The 25,326-nt window shown below is 44.6% G+C and overlaps 1 pseudogene; it reads left to right on the forward strand.

The window, feature by feature from the left end:
* The first annotated feature begins 1,748 nt into the window (after positions 1 to 1,748).
* The window catches only part of LOC137515959 (structural maintenance of chromosomes protein 2-like), a 77,052-nt pseudogene continuing 53,474 nt past the window's right edge, over positions 1,749 to 25,326 (forward strand).

Raw genomic sequence — 25,326 nt, forward strand, 5'->3', positions numbered from 1 at the left:
TTCAATATTTACCTTTGCTGGCTCCAGCGGGGGCGCTGTGGCGACTTTCGGCACGGAAATAGACGGAAATACCCGATCTCCGTCGGGTCCGCTCTACTGCGCAGGCGCCGGAAACTTGCGCCTGCGCAGTAGAGCAGACCCGACGGCGATCGGGTATTTCCGCCTACTTCGGCGCCGAGAGGCATCAGAGCGCCTGCGCAGGAGCCAGGAAGGTAAATATTGCGTCACCGCTGCACGGAGGGCTACAGCGAGACCCCCGAGGGACGCAGGACGGCGTGGGAAGCCTCATTAGGATCCTGAGGCTTCCCCCACCCGAGGTGAGTACCCCCCAGGGGCCGTTTTGTCGTTACAGTTCCTCTTTAAGGCATCTAATTACATTTATTTATGTTTACTAAAGAATGTTTCTCCTCTGTATGTCAGTGTATATACAAGCTGTGTTTTTCATGTATTGTCAGGAACCAAGTCTGACAAAGGCTTATTACAAGCTGAAAGCTCACTGTTTATTCATCTCTAAAGCTGGGTCTACACGTGCCGATGTATCTTATCAATCGAGCCGCTGATGCGGCTCGATTGATAAGATCCAACAGGTCCGATTTCGCTGCGGCAGATTCCCCGCTCGTTCCCCACGAGCAGGGAATCGAGCGCAACATAAGCGGTGCCAGGGGGGACGAGCGGGTATCGAATCTGACGGACGCGTGGGGGATGCGGAGGAGTCGATCCAGCGGCTAATCGAGCCGCCGGATCGCTCCATGTACATGGAGCATTAGTTAGCCAATAAAAGGTATCATCCTGATTCAAAACTCCTTGCTTTTTCTCCAGTGCCTAACACTACACTCTACTGCTCCTTCCTGTCTCTTCTGTACCTTGCTGGGGTTTATTTGTCATACAAAATTCATATAGTGGTTGTGCAAAAGAAACAAAGTGAAGTATATATGCATAAGAATGTGCTATCTTGATATACCACTAATTCACCTGTAATGCTGGGAATACACGGGTCGATACTGAGCTGATAAGATGGTTAGATTGTCATTGAAGTGAATTGAAAAATGAGCGGAAGATAAGTGCATCAAGTGAGCAAAACGATCGGGTGCAGAATTGAGCACCATAATCGACCTGTGTATTCCCAGTATAAGGGTCCTTTTTCCACAGGGATGTGCAATTGTATGCAAAATCACTCTGAGATGCGATCCTGCAACCTTTAATTTTCACTCACTGTGAACCGTTGCGATTGGAGTGCAATTGCACCACAAATCGTGTAGGCCAGCGAATGGGAAAAAAATGTAATTGTGCTAATAGAAAATCAGCACCGCGATTTACATGTAAATCTGAGTAAGGGCTGCGATCTGCTTTTTGGAGCAGATTGCAGCAAGTGGAAAAGGATCCTAAAGGTGGTATCCTGATTAGAAAATAGATCAGCAAGTGCTGCAGAATCGCTCAGGTCTCAGAGCAAAGGTCATCTACCTGTACTCAAAGCTCTACTTCACTGGGGTTCCGAAGTGATATATTCACTACTTTGTTTTTTTTTTATTTAAAAAAAAAAAGAAAAATTGCTTAGTCGTCTAAAGTTATTGCCCAAGTTGCTTATAAATCGGTGCAGTGATTATTGATTTTGATAATGCGGATTGTTATAAACAGTCTTTGAAGTGGTCGCACTGGTTGTTTCTTTAAGGATGTTATGACTATGCTGTTCATCCACAGTCTAAATAATTATTCTCTTTTCTTCTAGGTACCGTACAGCAAACGGGAAAATGCACATAAAATCCATTATTATAGAAGGCTTCAAGTCTTATGCTCAAAGAACTGAAATAAATTTGTTTGACCCTCTCTTCAATGCCATTACTGGACTAAATGGAAGTGGAAAATCCAATATTCTCGATTCCATTTGTTTTCTTCTTGGCATCTCCAATCTTACACAGGTAACTGGTCCTTTAAGGGGGGTTAGGCAACCGGTCCCCTGAAGGTTAAAAGGAAATAAATGTCAGCCTCTATATGTGTCTCACCCCAGGTTCCCTTTAAGTTTCCCACTCACTATTTCCCGCACTCTAAGGTTTCGCGCCTGCGCAGTCTGCTCTGGTCCACGTGGCGGCGATTGACAGCGCCACTCGTGCAGGACCAGTACAAGCTGACCTGGAGGTCGGCCTGACGTCATCGCCGGGGCCCGAGACGGAGCTGCGGTGAACGGTTGTAGGCAGAGCTGCGGCGAGGGACATGCTGGGAGCTTGGGGTTGGAGGAAGCCCCGGGTAAGTAAAGCTTGTTTTATTATTTTTTTCCCTGATAACTCCTTTAAAGAGAATATAAAAATTGTCTCTTGGGAGAAAAAGTAAATTGCATATAGCCCAGAGGCTCAACAGGACAGCCAGGCAATATACATGGATTTAAAAGGAAATACAATTTGTCTGCCTCCATATTCCTCTGTTCTGGGGTTTTATCATGAAAAGTTGTTGAAAGGGTTGATAGAATTTTCACTTTGTTTTTAAACTTCTCAGTTACCTACAAGTACAGTGGATATAGTGCTTTGAGTACTAACTGCAGTTGATGAGACTGAATACAGAGTTTTGTTTAGAAGGGTCTGGTGACTTTGGTGTCCATCCTACTGCACTATCAAAACGTTATCAGTGTTCTCCCCAGAAAGGTTTTCCAGCCGGGTGGCATAAAAAAGTAGTCGGATGGTGAAGAAGGTCAACTAGTAGCTGGGTGCTACTGGGCGGTGAAAGGATCACACTGTGGGGCTCGGGGATATTCGGTGGGGAGAGTCACACTGGGTGCTGCTGGGGGGAGAAGGAGGTCTGGGTGCTTCTGGTTTAGGAAGCGGAGGTGCTACTGGGCGTGAGGAAATGGGTTAACACTGGCTGCTGATAATAGAGGAAGGGGGGGGGGGGGCGGGGGGTTTCACACGGAGTGATGCTGTTGCGGAGGGGCATTCTCAGCCAGGGTGCTGCTGGTGGATGGGAAGACCTCTCTGACCCTTATCCACCAGCAGCACTCAGAGAATGTCACTCTCCAACAGCATTGCATCTATGAGCGACCTCTTCCACCCACCCAGGAAGACTCACCCTACTCCATCAGCAACAGCCAGTGGGAACCCTCTTTCCCATATAGCTTGTTGAATGCGGGTTGATCCTCAGATAATTTCTGCTAATTTGTACGCTTGTGGAGCCTCTTACCTGACTTGGCATCTATTCTTAATTCAGCAGCCCAGGCTAACACCCCCACCCATGTAGAAGCGTCTGAGAGAATTCGCCGCCTGGAGACTTGGGCGCAGGATACAGCCGGTATATGGCTTATCCTGCTGCTGCACAAGTTCCTGGCTGCGTTAAATACTATTCTCCCTCTAGGCCCACGTGGATAGTGGGGAATGATGTAATTTGGCTTCCAGCTATTGCTGGAGGCCGAATTAGTGTTTTCAAGGCAACTTCAGCTCCGTCTTCTGACGTCGCTGAAGTTACTGACTGTACATTGCTATAGCCGTAATTCCTATTACGGTCTATGGTGGCGCTGGCTGCACCCAAGTCTCCTGCTCTGCATTTGCAGTGTTCGATCTAGAGGGACATGAGTTCAACAGATGCAGACCCAAAGCGGCTGGCAGCAGGGTGAGTAATTATTATTCTTACACATACTTGATGACCGTGGGAAGGGGAGGAGAGTGTCTGGGCAGACATGCCTGAAAGAACAGAGCAGAGCATCCTTTCCGTTGTTCAGCTATTTCCTCCTGCGATTTGACTTAACTGTGTTGGCTGTAACGTCACCCGAGCTTTCCCCGCCCCTCCACACTACTGACAGGAGCTGGGAAGGAGGGCAGAGATGGCGTCCCTGGGCCGGCTGCAATAGCACAGCCACTACCAACTGTAATGAAAGAGGAGGAACATTGGAAAATTTACCATAGAAGTGAGCTAATGACAGCCGGGCACTACCGAAATTAGCTGGATGGTGCCGCTAGTATGAATATTGTAACTTACATTACTGATATTAAACTACACAATTACTTGGCATCCATCCTCACACTATCCTTTCCCTCCTATTTCCAAACAGTAAACCCCCCCTTCCGCCTATTGCCAACCTTTCCCTTCTAATAGCTACTGTACATCTATTCCCTGGTGTCCAAATGATTATTTATCGCTATCGGCTACAAAGTTTTAGCTCCTGTAATTGATCCCTTCCCAGTAGCCGAAAAGCTAGTCGTACCGCATTGGGCACCCAACTCACTTTGCGGCCGATTACTTTACATAGCAATGCTGTCTACTAGACGTCTGCTGATTCTGGCGCCCAGATCACATCATCCACTGTGTATCTCTTCCTTCCCGATTACAGTTGTGTGGCAGCATACATCTTGTATAATACTGTAATATCCAGTTTAACCAGAAAGCTTTGTAGTCTGGAAAATACAGTTACAATAAATTTAACTTGCATCCAGATCCTTGCTGCTATATGGGGATCTATTGCCATGTTGGGGAAATGTTAAGTGTGAGGCTAAAAGCACCCTTACCACAGCAGACACGGCGAAAAACTGCCTGAAATTAGCACTAGTCTGAAGAATGTGCCTAGTAACTACAGATTATTATTTTTTAGTATTTACAGCCGGGTGGCATGAAAAAGTAGCCGGGTGGGGAAGTAAGGGCCCTTTTCCACTAGGAAGTGCGATCATGCAACCTACAATTTCCACTACCTTTGATTGCACCATATATAGCTGTCGGGAACAGAGCACAATCGCCCCACAATTCGGAAAAAAATTACGCATGCTAGTGGGAAATGAGCACCGAGATTTACATGTTATCGCGGTGCTCATTGTGATCAGCAAAACTTCTGAGATCTACTTTCTGAAGTGTATTGCAGCTAGTGAAAAAGGGCCCTAAGGTCATGCTGGGTGGAAAGGGAGGGTTACACCGAAGTGGGGGTGGGTAAATAGGTCAGGCTGGTGGCTTGTGGGGTAGGTCAGGTTGGTGGCTGGTGGGGTGGGTAAGTCAGGCTTGTGGCTAGTGGGGTGGGTCTGTAGGTAGGTCAGGCTGGTGGCTTGTGGGGTAGGTCTGTAGGTAGGTCAGGTTGGTGGCTAGTGGGGTGGGTAGGTTGGTCAGGCTGGTGGGGTGGGTAGGTCAGGCTTGTGGCTAGTGGGGTGGGTCTGTAGGTAGGTCAGGCTGGTGGCTAGTGGGGTAGTTCCGTAGGTAGGTCAGGTTGGTGGCTAGTGGGGTGGGTGGGTAGGTCAGGTTGGTGGCTAATGGGGTGGGTGGGTAGGTCAGGCTGGTGGCTAGTGGGGTGGGTAGGTAGGTCAAGCTGGTCACTAGTGGGGTAGAGTGGTCAGGCTGGTGGGGTGGGTGGCGGGTGGGTAGGTAGGTCAGGCTGGTGGCTAGTGGGGTGGGTGAATAGGTGGTCAGGCTGGTGGCTAGTGGGGTGGGTGGGTGAGTAGGTGGTCAGACTGGTGGCTTGTGGGGTGGGTGGGTGAGTAGGTGGTCAGGCTGGTGGCTAGTGGGGTGGGTGGGTGAGTAGGTAGTCTGGCTGGTGGCTAGTGGGGTGGGTGGGTGAGTAGGTGGTATGGCTGGTGGCTAGTGGGGTGGGTGAGTAGGTGGTGAGGCTGGTGGCTAGTGGGGTGGGTGGGTGAGTAGGTGGTCAGGCTGGTGGCTAGTGGGGTGGGTGAGGAGGTGGGAGGGTGGCTCAGACTTGAGTTTAGCTGCTGGTGGGCTAGTGGGGAGGGATTGCAGCTCACCTCGGGCCCACCCGCGCGGTATATACAACTTCACTGGCTCTGGGGCTGTCTCAGATGCTAGAGCACCAGCCAGATGCCTGGTTCGTGCTGTGTCCTCTCTCTGCAATGTTGCGCACACAAAAACAGGAAGTAGTGTGTGCGGCATCGCAGAGAGAGGAGACAGCGTGGATCAAGCTGGTGCTCTAGCGTCTGAGAGAGCCCGGAACCAGTAAAGCTGTATCCACTGCCTGAGGAGCTGGTTGAGTGGGGGGGGGGGGGGAGATAGAGGTCGGGCACCCAGCTTCTGCACTCACGGGCATTCCCTCTACCCCACACTGCTCAGCACTGCTCCTGGCTGAGACACCCTGCCCTCCGCCGAATCACAGATGGCGCGCCTTGATCATTCCGCCCCAGCCAATCGCAACCCTCAGCACTGACTTTTGGCAGTCGGGCAGGATTTCAAAACACCCGGGCGGCCCGCCCACCTAATTAGCCTTGGTGAGAACATTGTATTTATATAGTGCCGACATCTTCCGCAATGCTGTACAGAGGATATACTGTATAGTCTTGTCACTAACTGTCCATCAGAGGCGCTCACAATCGAATCCCTCATATGTCTATTTATGTATTGTGTAGTGTATTTATTGTAGTCTAGGCCCAATTTTTAGGGTGAAGCCAATGAACTTATCTATATGTTTTTGGAATGTGGGGAGAAACCTGAGTGCCCGGAGGAAACCTACACAGACACTGGGAGAACATGCAAACTCCTTGTTGACTTGGCTGGAATTCGAACCGGGGACCCAGCGCTGCAAGGCAACAGTGCTAACCACTAAGCTACTGTGCTACCCACTATAATCTTGTTACAGAAAACTCCAAGGGACCAGGAAAAGTGGTTTACTATGTCAGAAATTGTCCTAGAAATGGCCCAGCATGCCCTAGTACATTCTCTGCTGCAAATGAGCATCTCTGTCCTCCCATTGGAGGTATAGTACAATCACTTGCACATTTGGGGGACTACAAGGCTAAGTATACATTAGGGCTGCATAGGGGATCCTTAAAGAGACTCTAAAGTCTCCCAAAAATGAAGTTTTACTTTAAAAACCTCTAACATTATTGCCCCACTTAAAACGCCGCAGAACTCTCAATCACCCCAAACTTTCGGGGGTACGTCACGGGCTCCTTCCGCATAGAGGCAGAGCAGCTCTGCCTCTATGTGCGTCAATCAGCGCGGATCGCCGCCTCTCTCCTGCCCCTCTGCCTTCCTTCACTGAGGGGCGGGGAGAGGCGGAGATGCACGCTGATTGACGCGCATAGAGGCGGCAGCAAAATCCACGACCAAGAAAGTCATGGATTTTGCTGGCCGAGTAATGGGTGAGTTAGGGGTGATTGAGGGTGTTTTCAGCCGCGGTTCTGTGGTGTTTTAAGAGGGGCAATAATGTTAATGAGGTTTTTAAAGTAAAAACCTAATTTTTGGGAGACTTCAGAGTCTCTTTAAAGGGACTCAGAGCTTGTTTAAATAAAAGATTTATACATACCTGGGGTTTCCTCCAGCCCCATACGCTCTGATCGCTCCCACGCTGCCATCCTCAGTCTTCTGCAGCACCGGTACCAGGTACCCGCACTTCCGTCAGTCGGCTCCATTCTATGCAGAAGTGTGCTCTTTGCGTATCTCTTCAGCAGCTGCTGGAGAGATACGTAGAGGGCGCACTTCTTACATCAGACTGGCTTTGACTGACGGAAGTGCGGGGACCCGGTACCGGCACTGCAGAAGACTGAGGACTGCAGCATGGGAGCGATCAGAGCCTATGGGGCTGGAGGAAGCCCCATAAATCCTTTTTATTTAAATGAGCTCTGGTACACTTTAAAAATTGCAGCTGTAAAAAAAATAAATAAAAATTGCAGCTGTCACCAAATAGACAGCCACTCGCTTCCTGTGAGTGGTTCCAATACCTTCATGCACGGGACTTGAAGCACCAGCCTGAAGAGAGCAGCAGATCATGGGTTTCACACTGACATAAGACACATGCACCACCCACTTTTTACTATATCCAGTCAGAATCACGTAGGAGCCAAAAAAAAAAAGTTTACTATAACAGGTGTTGCTCCTCTAGACTTCTAGTGGAGATTGGCCAGGACCTAGAGAGGTAGTTTGCTATACCCGAGTTTATTATAAAATAGGATTATAATGTACCTGCAGAGTGATAAGTATATGAAAAAAAAAAACAAGAAAATGCTCAACATGTGTAATTTGTTTCCACAACAGGTGAGAGCATCTAATTTACAGGATCTAGTTTACAAAAATGGTCAAGCTGGGATAACTAAAGCCACAGTTTCGATCACCTTTGATAATCATGATAAACAGCAGAACCCTCTTGGATTTGAGGCACACAATGAAATTACTGTGACAGGTAATTATTTGTAACATTAAATTTTTGCAGAATGAGCCTTTGTGATCTTGTGCTTATTACTTCATTTTTCTTCTGTAAAGGTTGTGCTAGGCGGCAGGAATAAATATCTAATCAATGGAGTAAACGCCAACAACACTCGTGTACAAGATCTCTTTGGGTCAGTGGGTCTCAATGTCAACAATCCCCACTTTCTCATCATGCAGGTATGAATTCTGTCACTGATGACTGTTGCTTGTAGTATGTTAGATGGTCCTGTTCATCTTCACCTATATTTGCCAATTCTAAGAATTTAGGTTATGGTTTGTGTCTTCAAAAGCCAAGTCTGATTTGGCTAAAAAGTGAATTTACACTTCACCAGTTGGGAAAAATTTTAATCACACTTTTTTTTTTTATTTTACTTTTCAGTAATATCTTCATGTTTTTGTTTCCTGTTACAGGGAAGGATTACCAAAGTTTTGAACATGAAGCCTCCTGAGGTATAAAATGTTTTCTTTATATTTCCTTTTTCAAACCTTTATGCCAGTGCTGGCTCCAATTGTGCTTCAATGAATTTGTCATTGGCCTCAATTCACGAAGATCATGCTGGTGATAAGGCAAGAGAAAACTTACCACCACACATCGGTATTTTCAGTGTTAATTCACTAAAGAAGCTTGCCTTATTAAGGAGTAGAGATCCGTTTTTACAATGAGAGGGTTATCTTATCACTTCAGTCCTTAAAGGGACTCATAGCTGAAACAAATAAAGTTTTATATATACCTCGGGTTTCCTCCAGCCCCATCCGCTCGGATCGCTCCCATGCCGCCCTCCTCCGATGCCCGCAGCTTCGGGAACTGGGTTCCATCAGTCGGAGCCAGTCTGACGTAAGAGAAGTGTGCTGCTTGCATGTCTCTCCAGCAGCCGCTGGAGCGATAGGTAGAGGGCGCACTTCTCTGTCATAGACTTGTCCAAGTGACGGAACCCGGTTTTCGAAGCTGCAGACAGCGGAGGACGGCAACGTGGAAGCGATCCGAACGATTGGGGCTGGAGGAAACCCCAGGTATGTATAAAACTTTTTGTTTCAGCTCTACTACAATTTAAAGGAATACTATCAATGCCCAAGTGTTCTAAAATGACAATGTACAAATAATGTCTAAGTAGCTGTGTAAGCATTTTCCTACTTTTTCATGTTAAATATCAGAGGCAAAAGCTTTAATTTATTGAGTAGGATTTAGCTATATTGGGACAAATCAATTGCAGAAGGGGTGTCTGCTTCAATGCACAGCCAGTGTTGCTAATCAGACTACACAGTATTTTTCTCAGAAAGCAAAAACAGTATGAAAAGCTGTGAGCTTTCTCTCTCTCACACAGAGTTACACATAGGGTTAACTGATCAAGTGTGAGGGGAATTTTCCCTCTCCTCATGGCTCATTCTGCCTTCAGTTTTGGTGTCAGTAAAGTTTGAAAGTATTTTGATAACAGTAAACAAAGAGGTTGCCAGTGAAATGTATATACCAGTACTTAGCAGCACTTCCCAAACAATTCCTATCTCAATTGAAAAAAAGATGTAGATCGAAAGTGTTCCTTTTAAGTTACATCCTCTGTACAGGTAGTCCCCGACTTATGAACAACCCGCCGATATGAACGGCATGTATTCTCTGTTTCCATGGGAACGAGCCCAAAATGTTTTTTTCAAATTGGACTTGTATTTTTTGAGAAAATCGATTTAAAAAAAAAATCAAAGAAAAAATGGCTTTTAAACTTGTATAAACAGGTACAAAGGGCAGAGGTGACACATAGGGGAGCACAGAGGAGGTAATAGGGACAGAGATGGCACAATGTTCTGACTTAAGAACAGATTCAGGTTAAGAACGAACCTACAGTCCCTATCTCGTTCGTTAACAGAGGACTACCTGTAGTTATTTTCACATGCAGTTAATTAACAGCCTGTCTTTAAAGTACACCTGAATCCGTAAAAATAACCTGTCAGGTAAAAAAACATGACACAATTACTTACCTTATTAGGATTTCCCTCGCTGTCATATCGGGCACTCCAGCTCCCCCATTCTTCTGTAATTACATATCTCGATTTCTGCATGCGCACAGTAAAGGCACTGACCCTCTAATTACTTCCGGGTCAGCGCCAACTTCTGTAATACATTGTCTCTGTAGAGCAGTGGACAGGCTGTAATGTTCCTGATTGCCACAAAAGGGCGCACACAAGCAATATTTGTACCGCTCTGTACACTAGATTCAAAATGTATCTAAATACACAGCTCTGCCTGAGGTCACGCTTCACAGCTCTCCTGCTGCATAGTGAGAGCTGCAAGACAGGCAGTAACTATGCCACCCACTAGCAAGGACGAAAGAGCAGGCAAAGAGGAGATCATAGAGACGGTGAAGGAGATAAACTGCCTGTTCCTCTCCACTGCATCGACGTTCTGTCAGAAGTCAAAGATCACAGAACGGCAGAGTGGGGGCACCAGGGGGCAAATTATGCTGAGGTTTTTGCTGTGGCTTAGTCACAGCAACTGCAGCATAAAAAACACTGTTATAACCACTGTTATTAAAACACAGCACATGGTTCAGGGGTACTTAAAGGTTAGAATTCTGTAGTTAATTTAAGGATTGAAACGTTAACTTTACAGAGCGCTCCTTAACTTAGACAGTTAGGTTTAGGTTTACCTGAGGTAAATTGTTTAGTAAATACTACATGCCTCATCACCATGGTGATAACAGTAGAAACAGCTCAGAAACATTATTATGGATTGGTGAATTGAGGCCAAGCGGCAATTCAATTTTCACAACTTGAGATTATTAGATGCTACTACATACAGAGGCCTCTAATGCATGCTACATACCATGCAATTTCCCATCAGTTGGGTCGAATCTATTTCCAACAGACACAAACGAAACTTTTAGACAGGCTGCAATAGCAGGAGTTTAAAGTGAACCTGAGGTGAGACTTATATGGAGGCTGACAAATTTATTTTTTATGCAACACCAGTTGCCTGGCTATCCTGCTGATCCTCGGCCTCTAATACTTTCAGCCATAGACCCTGAACAAGCCTTGCAGATCAGATGTTTCTAACATTACTGTCAGATCTGACTAGATTAGCTGTGTGCTTGTTCCTGGTGTCAGACACTACTGCAGCCTAATAGATCAGCAAGGCTGCCAGGCAACTGATATTGCTTAAAGGGAAAGAAATATGGCAGCCTCCATACTACTCACACCTCGGGTTCACTTTAACTGTGTGTGCTTGCTTGCTAGAAGTACACTACCTAGAAATGCAGGTGAAATAGAGGAACAATCTAGCTTCATGATAGATTAAACTTAGTATGAAGCGGTAAGTAGTGTTTCTTTCTCCCCCTTCCCCTTCAATTTCTCCTTACTACTTTGAGGTGTTTTTTTTTAATGTACACCTGAACTAAAGCTTTGTTCACTTGATCTCATTTAGGCCATGTTTTGCATACGTAAATTACATTGTTTCACTAATGTACCGTACATTGTCCTTTTACTTCACTGGTGAGAGCTGTAGAATTTACTGTCTGCATGTCACAGGAGCTGCCACCTTGTTCTGCAAATTCTAAATATATTACCTGCGTCTCTCACTTTTTACTCTGAACAGTTACATACATAGTTAGATGTGTTGAAAAAAGACAAACCTTTGTTGAGTTCAACCAGTAATTAATTTCTGCCTCTCCGAGGTAAATCTATTAATACAAGAGGGAGGGGGTGGCTATTAGAGGCAGAAGATTGCGCACTGATTTGTCTCTTATAGAAAATATCGGTAAAAGTGTGAAATTTTGACTTCACAGGTTACTTTTACCAATATATTTTCTATGGGCACCCAGGTGGCAGTTAAAGTAAGGTGTCCGTGGAGAGGGTTTTAAGGTTAGTCATGGAACTTTAGTCTTATGGTCCTTTTACACTATATAATTTGCCCTCAGGTATAACTGAAAGGACGGCTGATTTTCAAAGCAATGCGCATGTTTTCCTATGGCTCAGTTCACACTACTTTATATGCATTTTATTTTTATTTTTTTATTTTATTTTTTTCTCACAAAACACTGCTATAGTTAAAATGCATCAATTTTTCAGCGTATAGTGTAAAAGAGGCTTTAAGGTTAGGCTTGATTTGGTGGGGGGGGTAGTCTTTAAAGTAATCATCAGACAAAATGAGATCTACTTACCTGGGGCTTCCTCCAGCTCCTGGCAGCCAATATGTCCTGGACAGGTCAGCATCTACTGCGCAGGAGCCACAACTACTGCGCCTGTGCAGTACACCCCGAACCACATCAGTACGACCAGGGGAGCCTCTCGCGCAGGCGCAGTAGATGCTGACCTGGTGAGGTCGGCATCCTCAACAGAGGGGACCGGGAGCCACTGGAGCTGCTGTGAGGGACATATCTGCTGCCAGGGGCTGGAGGAAGCCCCGGGTAAGTAAATCTCATTTTGTATATTTTGCCTGATGATTCCTTTAAGGCTAGGTGTGGAGGGGGAAGTAATTTAAGGTTCGATGTGGGGGGGGGGGGGTTAGTGATTTAGATTCAAGGTCTACACACGCCGGACTGCAGGCAACGACGGGTTCGTCGTCACCTCCCGCTGGGTGGGCGTTCCAGCGACAGTCCGGCGTGTGTACAGTCTGTCGGCGGACTGATACGGCTGTTTCTGAGCGATCCGCCCCAGAAACAGCCGTATCAGTCTGCCGACAGACTGTACACACGCCGGAGTGTCGCTTGAACGCCCACCTAGCGGGAGGTGACGACGGACCCGTCGTTGCCAGCCGTCCGGCGTGTGTACGGACCTTTAGGCATCAGATGGGAGGTTGTTAAAGGAACACGATCGATTAAAGAGTAACTGTTACGCATAAAAAACAAAATCGATTCTCTATTTTTATCTGCAATACTGATAGAAAGGATTCTAAAAAGGCAATGCCTAACTAAAACTAATCTTCCTTTTTTTTTTTTTTTACTATTACTGGTGAATCCTCATGTCCCCTGCTCTAAGGTACGCAGCAATTAGCCGCAAAAGAGAAGTTGCAGTGCAGGCTAGTTCAGCCTGTTTGGCTGCAGCCTGTGTCACTCACGCCTATTCCTCTCTCATTAGCCGCCTTACGTCTACCACTGTCCGCCCCCTTTCCGCACTCCAGCCTGACAGGCACCTTCGCCGCTTTATTCGGAGGGCAGTGGGCACCTTTGCCTTCATGGGGACCCCTGGCCCTGCTACCATTTCCAAAGGGATTCCCCCTGCATTTACTCTCAACTCTGTAGCATTGGCGCTCGGCCCGCAGTATTATAGAGCTTAGCAGGGAAAAATATACAGTATGCAGCGCACGCAAATTCGCCTCAACAAGGTTCCAGGCGATGGAGCTGCATTTATTCTTCCCTGCTAAGCGCTGTTATGCTGCGAGACGAGATGGATGCTGCAGGGTTGAGAGTAAATGCAGGGGGAATCGCTATTAATATGGTAGCAGGGCTGCGGGGTTCTCATGGATGCGAGGGGTGCCACTGATGTAGTGCTGGCTATTGCTGTGGGTGGTAAGGGAGGAAATTACCTCACCATTGGCTTCTCTGGAGGGACTGTGTGTGTGTGTGTGTGTGTGTGTGTGTGTGTGTGTGTGTGTGTGTGTGTGTGTGTGTGTGTGTGTGTGTGTGTGTGTGTGTGTGTGTGTGTGTGTGTGTGTGTGTGTGTGTGTGTGTGTGTGTGTGTGTGTGTGTGTGTGTGTGTGTGTGTGTGTGTGGTTTTTTTTGTTTATCCAGGCATAGTGTGGCTGACAGCTCTATTTTAAAATGTTTTTTTCAGTTGAGATAAGAAATGGTTGGGAAGTGCTGCTAAGTACTAGTGTATACATTTGAATCATCTCTTAGTTTACTGTTATCTAATTCCACTCTCATTTTTCTGAATGTCTGCTGTAATTTATAGGGAGCCATGAGGGAAGGGGGGAATTCCCTCACAGTGTGTGTGTGTGTGCGCGCTCAGTCAGAGACGGGCAGAGCTTTCTCTCACAAAGAGCAGAGGAAATGTATCTTATGTGCAACATAAACATTTGTCGTTGTGTGTGTGAAACCTGATAGGCTTTTGTTTTAATGTAACTCTGCTTCAATATTACACTGTTCTTAGCATGTCAGACTGCAGAGATTCATGTATGAAAATGAGACATTCTAAACGTAGCTAAAACCTACACACAATGAATTAAAGCTTTTGCCTCTATTAAACATGAAAAGTAGGAAAAGGTTTACACAGCTACTTGGACATTATTTTTGTATTGTCATTTTAGAACACTTGGGCATTGATAGTGTTCCTTCAAGAATAGAGGGGAGGGTTCTGTTTGAGAATAGGGTTAGGTTAAAGAAAATCTGTAACGAAAAAACCTCCCCTGGGGGGGGGTACTTATCTCGGGTGGGTGAAGCCTTCGGATCCTTTTGAGGCTTCCCCCGTCCTCCTCGGTCCCACGTCGGCAGGGAAAATCTTCCTGGAGCAGCAGCGATGTACACATTTTACTTCCTTGACTCCAGCGCAGGCGCAGTATCCGCTCTCTGCACTGAGATGGGTGAAAATAGCCGATCTCCATCGGCCGCTCTACTGCGCAGGCGCAAGTCGCCTGCGCAGTTAAGCGGACCCGACAGAGATCGGCTATTTTCGCCTATCTCCGTAGGAAGGGCCGCAACAGTGCCCCCGCTGGAGCCAGAAAAGGTAAATATTGCACAGCACGACAAATTGTCGCCTGTGCGTTCCGGAGGCTGCAGCGAGACCGCCGTGGGACACAGGAGGACGGGGGAAGCCTCGATAGGGTCCGGAGCCTTCCCCTACTAAGGTGAGTACCCCCCAGGGGAACTTTTTTCAATACAGGTTTTTTTAAGTTGCAGTAAAATATTGGTTTAATTTACAGATATTTTACGATTTTAATTCCCAATTTAAAAATGTAGAATATCAGTAAATATACCGACATTGTACTTGCCTAAATTGGGTGCCCACATTTCCTGGTGCCTCTCTTTCATGTACGCATTTCAGGAAACCAGTTATTATTGTCAACTGCTAGCCCAATCCACAGTAGAGGATATCTCAAGAATGAGACATAAGAGTCAGATCAAAGATGGGTATAATCTTGAACAAGAGTGGAACATAAAAGTAGCTTTTATTTGCAATATACATTTTTTTTTTTAAATCTAGTTCTTAGGCTTACTTTATGGTCCCTTGCACAGAGACAAAACTGTTCACCTTTCCTGATATGTCCTGAAAAATACATTTGTGTCTATCTTTTATTATTATTCCTACAATAGGGTACTGTGTTGTGCTCAAAAGTGCACAGAGACCTTCTCTATATTCACTTAAATGAGCCCCTATATAATATAGATTTTATTTGTCATAGATGTAAACACAGGCTGTGTAACAAAAGCATTAATTCCAGTAGAATACAACTGTTGCAGTAGCAGTGCTTAGTAATTAAGTTGTTAGGAAACATAACAGCCTTTTCATTTTGAACAGATTCTTGCGATGATAGAAGAAGCAGCTGGAACCAGGATGTATGAATGCAAGAAAATCTCTGCTCAAAAAACCATTGAGAAGAAAGAGGCAAAGCTCAAAGAAATACATACAGTAAGCATTTTATTTTTATGTGTTTGACAGATTTCTAAGTTAAATTGTAGCTTAAAGGAATTGTCAGGCAAAATAAGTTTCACTTACCTGGGGCTTCTACCAGCCCCTTGCAGCCATCCTGTGCCTTCGTAGTCTCTGCTGCTCCGGTCCCAGTCCGCCAGCTAGTTTAGTTTTTGCCGACCTCTGTGTCGGCGGGCAACATTGCGCCTATTTTTACGCATTCCCGCTGGTGCAGGAACATTAACACATACGTTTTTACATGTTACTGGTTCAACGCGTAATTTTTTACGTGTTGAACCTGTAATGCATAAAAACGTATGTGTTAATGTTCCTGCACCAGCAGGACTGCGTAAAAATGGACGCAATGCGGCCCACCGACCCAGAGATCGGCAAAAACTAAACTAGCTGGCGGCGGGGGACTGGAGCAGCAGTGAGTGACTATGAGGGCACAGGATGGCTGCATGGGGCTAGTAGAAGCCCCAGGTAAGTGAAACTAAATTTTTTTTTTCCTGACAATTCCTTTAAAGGGATACTGTAGGGGGGTCAGGGGAAAATGAGTTGAACTTACCCGGGGCTTCTAATGGTCCCCCACAGACATCCTGCGCCCACGCAGCCGCACACCGATGCTCCGGCCCTGCTTCCAGCTCACTTCTGGAATTTCAGACTTTAAAGTCTGAAAACCACAGTGCCTGCGTTGCCGTGTCCTCGCTTCCCCTGATGTCACCAGGAGCGTACAGCGCAGGCACAAGACCATACTGGGCTTGTGCTATACACTCCTGGTGACATCAGTGGGAGCGAGGACGCAGCTGCGCAGGCACAGTGGTTTTCAGACTTTAAAGTCTGAAATTCCAGAAGTGAACCGGAGGCGGGGCCGGAGCATCAGTGAGCGGCTGCGCGGGCGCAGGTTGTCTGCGGGGGACCATTAGAAGCCCCGGGTAAGTTCAACTCATTTTCCCCCGCCCCCCCCCCCCCCTACAGTATCCCTTTAAGGGTAGCTAGCATATCCTTTAAAAACAACGAAAACTGTTATTGTTGATTACCTGGTGTAGTATATAGGGTACTGCATGCTGGTAATTTATTTTACAGTGTATTCTGTAACTATGAAACAGAAAGCATGAGCTCCTTCATATAAGTGTAAAATTCTGACTCAGAATATTTTGCTGGTGAAGGAATTACATCAAACCTGCACACATAACCTAATTATACACTGTTCAATTATGACCCGATATGCCAAGTTGGTTGATTTCCCATATGAATTTGATTCCTACATTATATGGCAAATTCAATTGATTTATATCTCACATTGAGACTTTCCACCATTCTCGATCAGACTTTCAATCAAGTGCATAAAATCAATCAAGCACGCTGTACAAACTTTCAATCAGTTTAGGATTAGTACTAGTTTACCTAACATTACAATTGTTTTGCTGGTGATATGTGCATACAGGTCTTCACAAAATAAATTTGCATGAGACATGCTGTTTTGAGTAGTGAAGTTCTTCTATTTATTTTTCTTCAGTGGATTAAAAAAATGCCACATTAAGTATTGCTCTTTTTAATTAACAAGCATAAGTGTTCACTATCTATTGCTTCTCTAGGTTCTGGATGAAGAGATCACACCAACTATACATAAGCTTAAAGAGGTAAGTTTTGACCTCAAGAATATTTAACTGTTCTATTTACAACCTTTATTGGTTGCTATAAGAGCCGAAAGGCTGCCATTTTGTTGTGTGATATGATGTAATGTTTTATGCATAGATAGACTTTTGCAGGAGCACTTAATGTACCCCCGAGGAACCACCCAATTTTAGGGGCATGAAAAATGTAGGGTTTTTCATTTGGGTAGTGTTACTATATCTGTCTTGCAGTGTGAAGTGAGGTTAAACCCCAGTGACATTAACAGAAGGGTCTATTGCTACTATTACCTCAATCTACTGCTATGTCATTATCACAACCTATGGTTTTTTTTATGTTTTCAATAGTTTTTATTAGTTTTAACATATATAAAAACAATAGCAACAGTAAAGTTACCGTATCATGTCATACATTGCTATATGCCAAACAGAAAGTAGTACAGGTAAAAATACATTATATATTATCATAGGCATAACGAGTAGTAATCATATATTTTAGCGGCGCCCCCGGAGTAAAATAACTCAATGTTGAAGAACCAGAGAGCTCAGCAGCCTGTTGACACCGCTAGGGGCGGTAGCCGCTGCCCATTCACTGAACCCAGTATGGCTGGGCAGAGCTATTGACCCATAAATTCAACAGGTGCTTATGAGGTCCTGCTTCCTGTGAAGCAGGATCTTTATCTCTAGAAGGAAAAGCACAACTGTTATAGAATATCAACAAAGGGTGACCCTTCGGGGGTACGATATCGAATCAAAGCTGTATAGACAACCTATGGTTTTAACATACTGTATATACTCGAGTATAAGTCTAGAAATTTAGGTTTGACTCGTTTGAGACACTGAAGCGAAAAAAAAATTATGATATTATGATTTGTATGTGTAGTACAGCTAAGAAATAAAACATTAAGATCAGATACATCAGTCTAATTGTTTCCAGTACAGAAAGAGTTAAACTCCAGTTGTTATCTCTATGCAAAAAAGCCATTAAGCTCTACGACTTTCAAAGTCGTGGAGAGGGCTGTCTAATGACTTTTATTATCTCAACTGTAAGTAAACAAATGTCTTTTTCTCTGCCAGAGGAGAGGTCATTAGTTCACAGACTGCTCTGAAAGAATCATTTTGAATGCTGAGTGTTGTGTAATCTGCACATATTAGAGAATAATGCAATGTTAGAAAAAACACTATATACCTGAAAATAAAAATATGAGAATATTTTCTTTGCTGCTAATCTTCTAGTAATTATTCATAGTACACAACCAATTCATTATATCATCTATTTTTTTTTCGCTTCAGTGTCTCTTTAAAGGGAACCTAAACTGAGAAGGATATGGATTTTTCCTTTTAAAGTAATACCAGTTACCTGACTCTCCTGCTGATCCTGTGTCTTTAATACTTTTAGCTACAGCCCCTCAACAAGCATGCAGATCAGGTGCTCTGACTGAAGTCAGACTGGATTAGCTGCATGCTTGTTTCAGGTGTAAGATTTGGCCACTACTACAGCCTTAGAGATTAGCAGGACTGCCAGGCAACTGGTATTGGTTTAAAAGGAAAAATCCATAGCCGTCTCAGTTTAGGTTCCCTTTAAGTAAAAGTATAGGGGTCGACTTATACAGGAGTCTCGAGCAACACTGAGCACACGGAGTACTGTATGCACTATTAGTGACATTCACATTTGCAGCAATTTACCCAGTGGTAAATGACGCTTTCGGTAGCCCAGGAATCAATGTATCGGGCTATGGTGCCCGATCACTGATTCCTCTCCCCCGCTGAAAAAGCGACAGCTTCTCTTGGAAGCTACGCCTTTTCTGAGACTATGTCCCTCTAAACGTACATTGTACACTTAGAGTGACGTCATGTAAACAAACTCGAGGTTGCCATCTTGTGGCCCAAGAGTAAAACTACATCTAAAAGTAGAAAAAAAATTACATTACACACACTTTTCCCTAAATAAAACCCTACCGTGTTTTCCCGAAAATAAGACACTGTCTTATATTAATTTTTGCTCTAAAAGATGTGCTAGGGCTTATTTTCAGAGAATGTCTTATTTTGGGGCAAACACACTGGTATTTTTCCTATACAAAATGTACATACTGTATGCCATGTGCAACATACACAGAGCTTGTGGTTTGCAGATATTGGCTCTCAATTACAAGAAATTGATTCTGCTGATCATGTGGGTAAGAGTTTATTTCTTGCATGCAGAGAAATGTCAGTCTCTCCAGAGCTATGATAGGATAAGCTGTGTGACTGTGTGTGTGTCCTGGGAAGAGGTGAAGAGGTGAAGTGCTGGTGATGCTTATCATCACAACAGATCAGGAGGGCTGGCTCCAAACAAAAACACAAATTGACTGACACATGTATAGGACTGTGTAGAACTCACATTATACTGCTGCTCTCCTGTATCCAGGCTTTGTATTGAGCGTGACTTGCTGGTGTCGTGTGGGATGCTGCTAGGGTTTAAATTCGGAGAATGTCTTACATTTCAAGCATTCTGGAAATTCCTGCTAGGTTTTATTCTCAGGGGATGTCTTACTTTAGGGGAAACACGGTATTTACTCCCCCCCCCCCCCCCCCAAAAAAAAATACCCACATAAAATGTTTAATAAAAAAAACCAAAAACATTACAATTTAAAAAAAAAAACACATAAATATTTACCTAAGGGTTTAAACTATTTAAATATCTATGTAAAGATGAAATATTTCTATATATATATTTTTTTATAAGCTTGTAAATAGTGATGGATGCAAAACGGGAAAAATTTTCCAAATAAAATATTGTCGCCATACATAATAGGGACATCATTTAAACGGTAAAATAACCATGACAAATGGCCACTTACAATACGTGGGTTTTAATTATGGAGGCATGTATTATTTTAAAACTATAATGGCCGAAAACTGAGAAATAATGAATTGTTTCCGTTTTTTTCTTATTCTTACTGTCAAATTGCATTTACAGTAAGGTAGCTCTTAGCAAAATGTACCCCCCAAAGAAAGCCTAATTGGTGGCGGAAAAAACAAGATATAGATCAGTTCATTGTGATAAGTAGTGATAAAGTTATAGGCGAATGAATGGGAGGTGAACATTACTCGGATGCATAAAGTGAAAACGACTGAGAGCTTAAGTGGTTAAAGGACCAGTTTTAGGGCCTTTTTTCCACTGCACAGCTTAATTGCAAAATCGCAAATTGCTAGTGATTTTTAAAGCGCTAGGGTTGCTACTTTATCATAGAAATCATGAGAAGTATTTTCCACTATAGTGATTCGATTTGTAAATTGCAAATTGTAATCGCTTTCTTGAGCAATTTTAAGAGAGATAATGGAATGCAAATGAAAAATCGCAATCGCATAACAAAATTTAATGAAAAACCCCATTCACTGGCGATTTTGTCTTGTGATTGCGATTGCTAGTGGAAAATGGCCCTAAATGCAATGTCTACTTTGTTTCAGATCTATTGACTGTCATTTCCATATGTCATTGATAGGAAAGATCATCCTATTTGGAATACCAGAAGTTAACAAGAGAAATTGAACACTTGAGCCGTCTATATGTGGCCTATCAGTTTCTTTGTGCCGAAGAGACCAGAGTGCGCTGTGATGAGGAGCTAAAAGAGATGCAAGGAGCTATACTCAAGCTGCAGGAGACTATGGCAGAGAATGAAAGGAGGGTGAAAGAACTGGGCAAAGAAATATCAGAACTTGAAAAAAAGAGAGATAAGGTACGTCAGCTATGCGTTCCGGGACACCTTTTATTGCAGCAGTAGCTCTTACTGTATATTGGTATCGCGCAAAAGGTGGATCAGCGCAACACCAGGCCGCCTCCGAATGGCCTCCAATCAGAGATGCGCTGAGCCCCCTCAGAAACTACAAACGCACCTTGAACCCAAACAGAAGCTCTGCATATACACCAAAAGCATGGCTGTTAAGTGGGAGCAGCTGACCAAAAACTAATTAAATTAGTACATAGCAAGGAAATGAACAGCGCTACTTAAAAACAGGCAAGTGCCTACCTGCAAAAGAGTGCAAGCTCCACTTGTGGGATATAATACACACTGAGCATACACATGACCTGTCTACCACTGGAGGAGGATGTTAAGTTCCTGTAACAGCTTGCATGCAACCTATTAAGTACTCGTCCCTCCCACTGCAAAGAAGTCGATCCTCCGTGGGAGGGGCCTAACACTAACTAAATCCTAACCTATGTATATGCATAGCCTGGGTGCGGCTAATCAAATAAAATTGAAAATTGCGCAAATATTGGTATTGCTCTTCAATATTGTATGTTAGTGGTAATTGCTTTATCCCGATCTGTTTTGCAGGAAATTGGAGGGGCATTGCGGTCTCTGGAAGAAGGCCTTGCAGAGGCTCAGAGAGCTGATACAAAGGCCCAGAGTGCCTTGGATCTAGTAAAACAAAACGTGAAAGGAGAAGAAAAGAAGCGCAAGGATTTGGTAAAGACCATGGAAGAGGTAAGGTATTCTGATTTACTTGTTTAGTATTTGATACAGTAGCCCATAGATTTGTGCCTCTGATGGGATTATTCTGACTTCTTCAATAAAGGATGCCAAGACATTGACTAATAAAGAAAAAGAAGTGAAGAAGATCACAGACAGCTTGAGCTCCTTGCAGGAGGCCAGTCAGAAGGATGCAGAGGCCCTTACTGCCGCTCAGCAACATTTTAATGCCGTATCTGCTGGGCTTTCCAGTAATGATGATGGCGAGGAGGCCACTCTTGCTGGACAGATGATGACTTGCAAAAATGAGATGAGCAAAGCAGAAACAGAGGCCAAACAGGTACTTGTGTGTTTCATAATCTTCTTCTCCTTTGCTGTTAAAAAGGAAAAATGCAGAAAGTGTTAGAGGGAACTGTAGTGAAAATAACCTAATAAATGCTTTGTTTTTTTTACAATATTAATTTATAAATTATTTAGTCAGGGTTTGCCCATTTTTAAAGTATTTCCTCACCCTGATTTACATTCTTAAGCTTATCACAGGTGGCGGCATCTTGAGTCCTGCGTGGTGATCTCTGCTGAATGTTTGTTACTGAGGGCTCTAAATCCAGTAGAAAATATACCTGTTCTCCCAGAGTGGTGGGGGCATTCCACATCAGCCTAGGCTAAACATCACTAGGACAGCAGGGTTGCAGTATATAGATATAGGAAGTGGTTCTAATGCTTAAACCAGGAAAATTACTCTGTAAATGTGGGTATCTTGAACAATTTATTGCATTCTTCTATGTGTCACTACAGTTCCTCTTTAACATGAAATCAGTGTTAAAGTAATTTTTTTTCTCCATTATAATTAGATGGGCCTGAAAACACATTTCTGACCTAATCAAACTTAACCTTCTGCCGCCCGCGTCACGCCAGTAGGCGTGGCCACGGCGGCAGCCCCAGGACCGCCTAACGCCAATTGGCGTAAAGTCCTGGGGCTCTGTTTTGCATGAGATCGCGCGCATGGTGCACGCATCTCATGCTCGGAGGGCGGAGCTCCGCCCCGCCTTCAGTCTCCGAGCGGCTATTGCCGCTCGGGAGACTGTTAGACGGCGATCATGCCGTCTATTTACTATGTGCAGCGCTGCGATGAGCAGCAGCGCTGCACTGGGGACAGCCGTGTGACACGGCTGTCCCCATGGGGGACAAGAGAGCGATCGGCTCTCATGGGCAGAAGCCTATGACAGCCGATCGCCATAATTGGCCGGCTGTGGGGAGGGAGGGAGGGAATAAACTTAAAGAAACAGGGGTTTTGAACAAAAAAAACCAAAAGAATAATATTTAAAAAAAAATAAACATGGGGGGAGCGACCAGACCCCACCAACAGAGAGCTCTGTTGGTGGGGAGAAAAGGGGGGGGGGATCACTTGTGTGCTGAGTTGTGTGGCCCTGCAGCTTGGCCTTAAAGCTGCAGTGGCCAATTTAGCTAAAAATTGCCTGGTCACTAGGGGGGTTTAGCCCTGCAGTCCTCAAGTGGTTAAGGGTTTATTTGAATTTGTAATATTGTTCACTGTACTCCAGGGCCAGTTACATTCAATTTTTACTACATGTGGGAGTAGACCTGTTTATAATTATTCCCACAAAAGTTATCGCTTTTGAAACTGATACCAGAGGCAGGTAGGAGCTTTTCCAAGGTGCAGAATCTAAATAGCCATTGGCTTTCACAAGAGCATCCCACAAAAGTCAGTTGATTTGCTACTTCTAGTGGGCAGTGAACTAGCTTGTTACAAGTGACCAACAGGTCACATAACCTGAGATTGCCCCAACAGGCAGGGGGTTTGCAGGCTATGTTGGCCTCCTGTCTTTTTCTTTCTGTTTTTTTTTTTCCTATCTAGTGCAGCGCTGTACAAGGGACACTTGCCTGTCCCTCAGAGCGGCTAGGAATCGAAGCCCTCTCATAGGCTGATGCCTATGAGAGGTGGAGAAGAGGACAGATTGCCGTCCTATTCAATTGAGGACGGTGCAGGGGGTGGGAAGGAGACGGAGGAGGGAGGGAAAATCAGGCACTGAAGAGCCCGCTTAAAAAAACCCCAAAAAACAAAAGAATCGCAGGTAAGCCTAAAAAAATAAATCGGATTGAAACCAAAATCGCGATTATGTCATTTCTACATGGGGGAAGGTTGAAAAAGCGGCCTCAAAGTCCCGGCGCTTGTGGCCCGCAGCTTTGGACATACCTTCCGTACGAGTCCAAAGCTGTCTGTCCTTTATTGCCATCTGCCGGCTCTTGTGCTTGGCAAAACTCTGGGTTCCTATATGTCACATGACATACAGGAAGTATCTCACATGACCTACAGGAAGTATTCCGTGCAGGAGGCGAAATGGATAGACTGGCATCGCTGGACTCGTGCAGGAAGCTATGTCCAGCACTGATGCAGCTTGGGGGACAGAGGAGGCGCAGAGAGAGACACAGCAGACACAGAGGGGGCACAGAGAGAAACAGAGCGGGCACAGAGACACAAAGGGGGAAAGAGAGAGACCCAGAGGAGGCATAAAGAGGCAAAGGGGGCACAAAGAAAGATGGGGGACAGAGGAGGAACAAACAAGCACAGATTGGGAACAAAGCTTCATTTGAAAGAAATCGTGAATCGAATTGAAATCGCAAATTCGGACAGAAATTGTCCTATTAAGGACAATAAAAGGAGGGTAAGATTAATGTGTGTGTTATATGGCTGTGCGGCAACCTGACAAAGCTGCACAGCCCTGTTATGAAAAATGGCCTGGTCACTGGGAAGGTGGGTGGTTGTAAGCCTGTGGTCCTGCAGTGGTTAAAAGAATAGTAGTGATACACGTTTTATCATTTTTAATTTTTACTGCGTATGATTGAAAATTTGCATTTATTACAATGCACATTTTTTTTGGGTGCATTGAACATCTTTATTTATTTCCATGAATATTTAAAGCACCTAGTTGAGGCCTATAGCTCAATTTCTTGTCATGGCGACAGTACGGTTTTGCTGCGGAAAGAAACTAGGGTATCAAACTCCTATGCATAATTCAGTGACAGTGATGACATACGACATATGTTTTTGAAAAAGGGGGTGCTCTCTGATACATCACTGTAGTGCAGTATACCACTTACGGAGCTATAATTGGATGAGGGTAACTGCCGACAGTGCCACATATTCCCTTCACTTTAAGTGCAGTGTTATTGCTTACACAGCTGTTCAAACTGCTCCCCTATCTAATCATCTCCGTGGGATACTCAGGATCTGTAAGGGGGGCAGAAGCCAGTCTTTCATGTGTGCAGAAAGCTGGACATGCCTACCTCCTCATTTGCTGAAGCTTGCTCAGTGACCAGCACTACAGCTGAGAACAATTATCTCTCCTTGGTGTGCAAAATAATTTAACATACTGAGCAGGAAGGATCTGTAACTACAGTACTGGCCGCAGAAATTTTCGCAGCACAGATGAGTGTTAGATGATCTGCTTTGTGCTGTGGAAGCAACTCCAATGCTGCTAGTTTTTTTTTGTTTGTTTTGGGTTTTTTTTAGCAAAAATAGTTGTGCAATGCCAAAAAGATTGAGTGCTGCTAATTTCAAA

The sequence above is a fragment of the Hyperolius riggenbachi genome, chromosome 1 (assembly GCF_040937935.1).
Source record: "Hyperolius riggenbachi isolate aHypRig1 chromosome 1, aHypRig1.pri, whole genome shotgun sequence".
Taxonomy (NCBI): Eukaryota; Metazoa; Chordata; class Amphibia; order Anura; family Hyperoliidae; genus Hyperolius; species Hyperolius riggenbachi.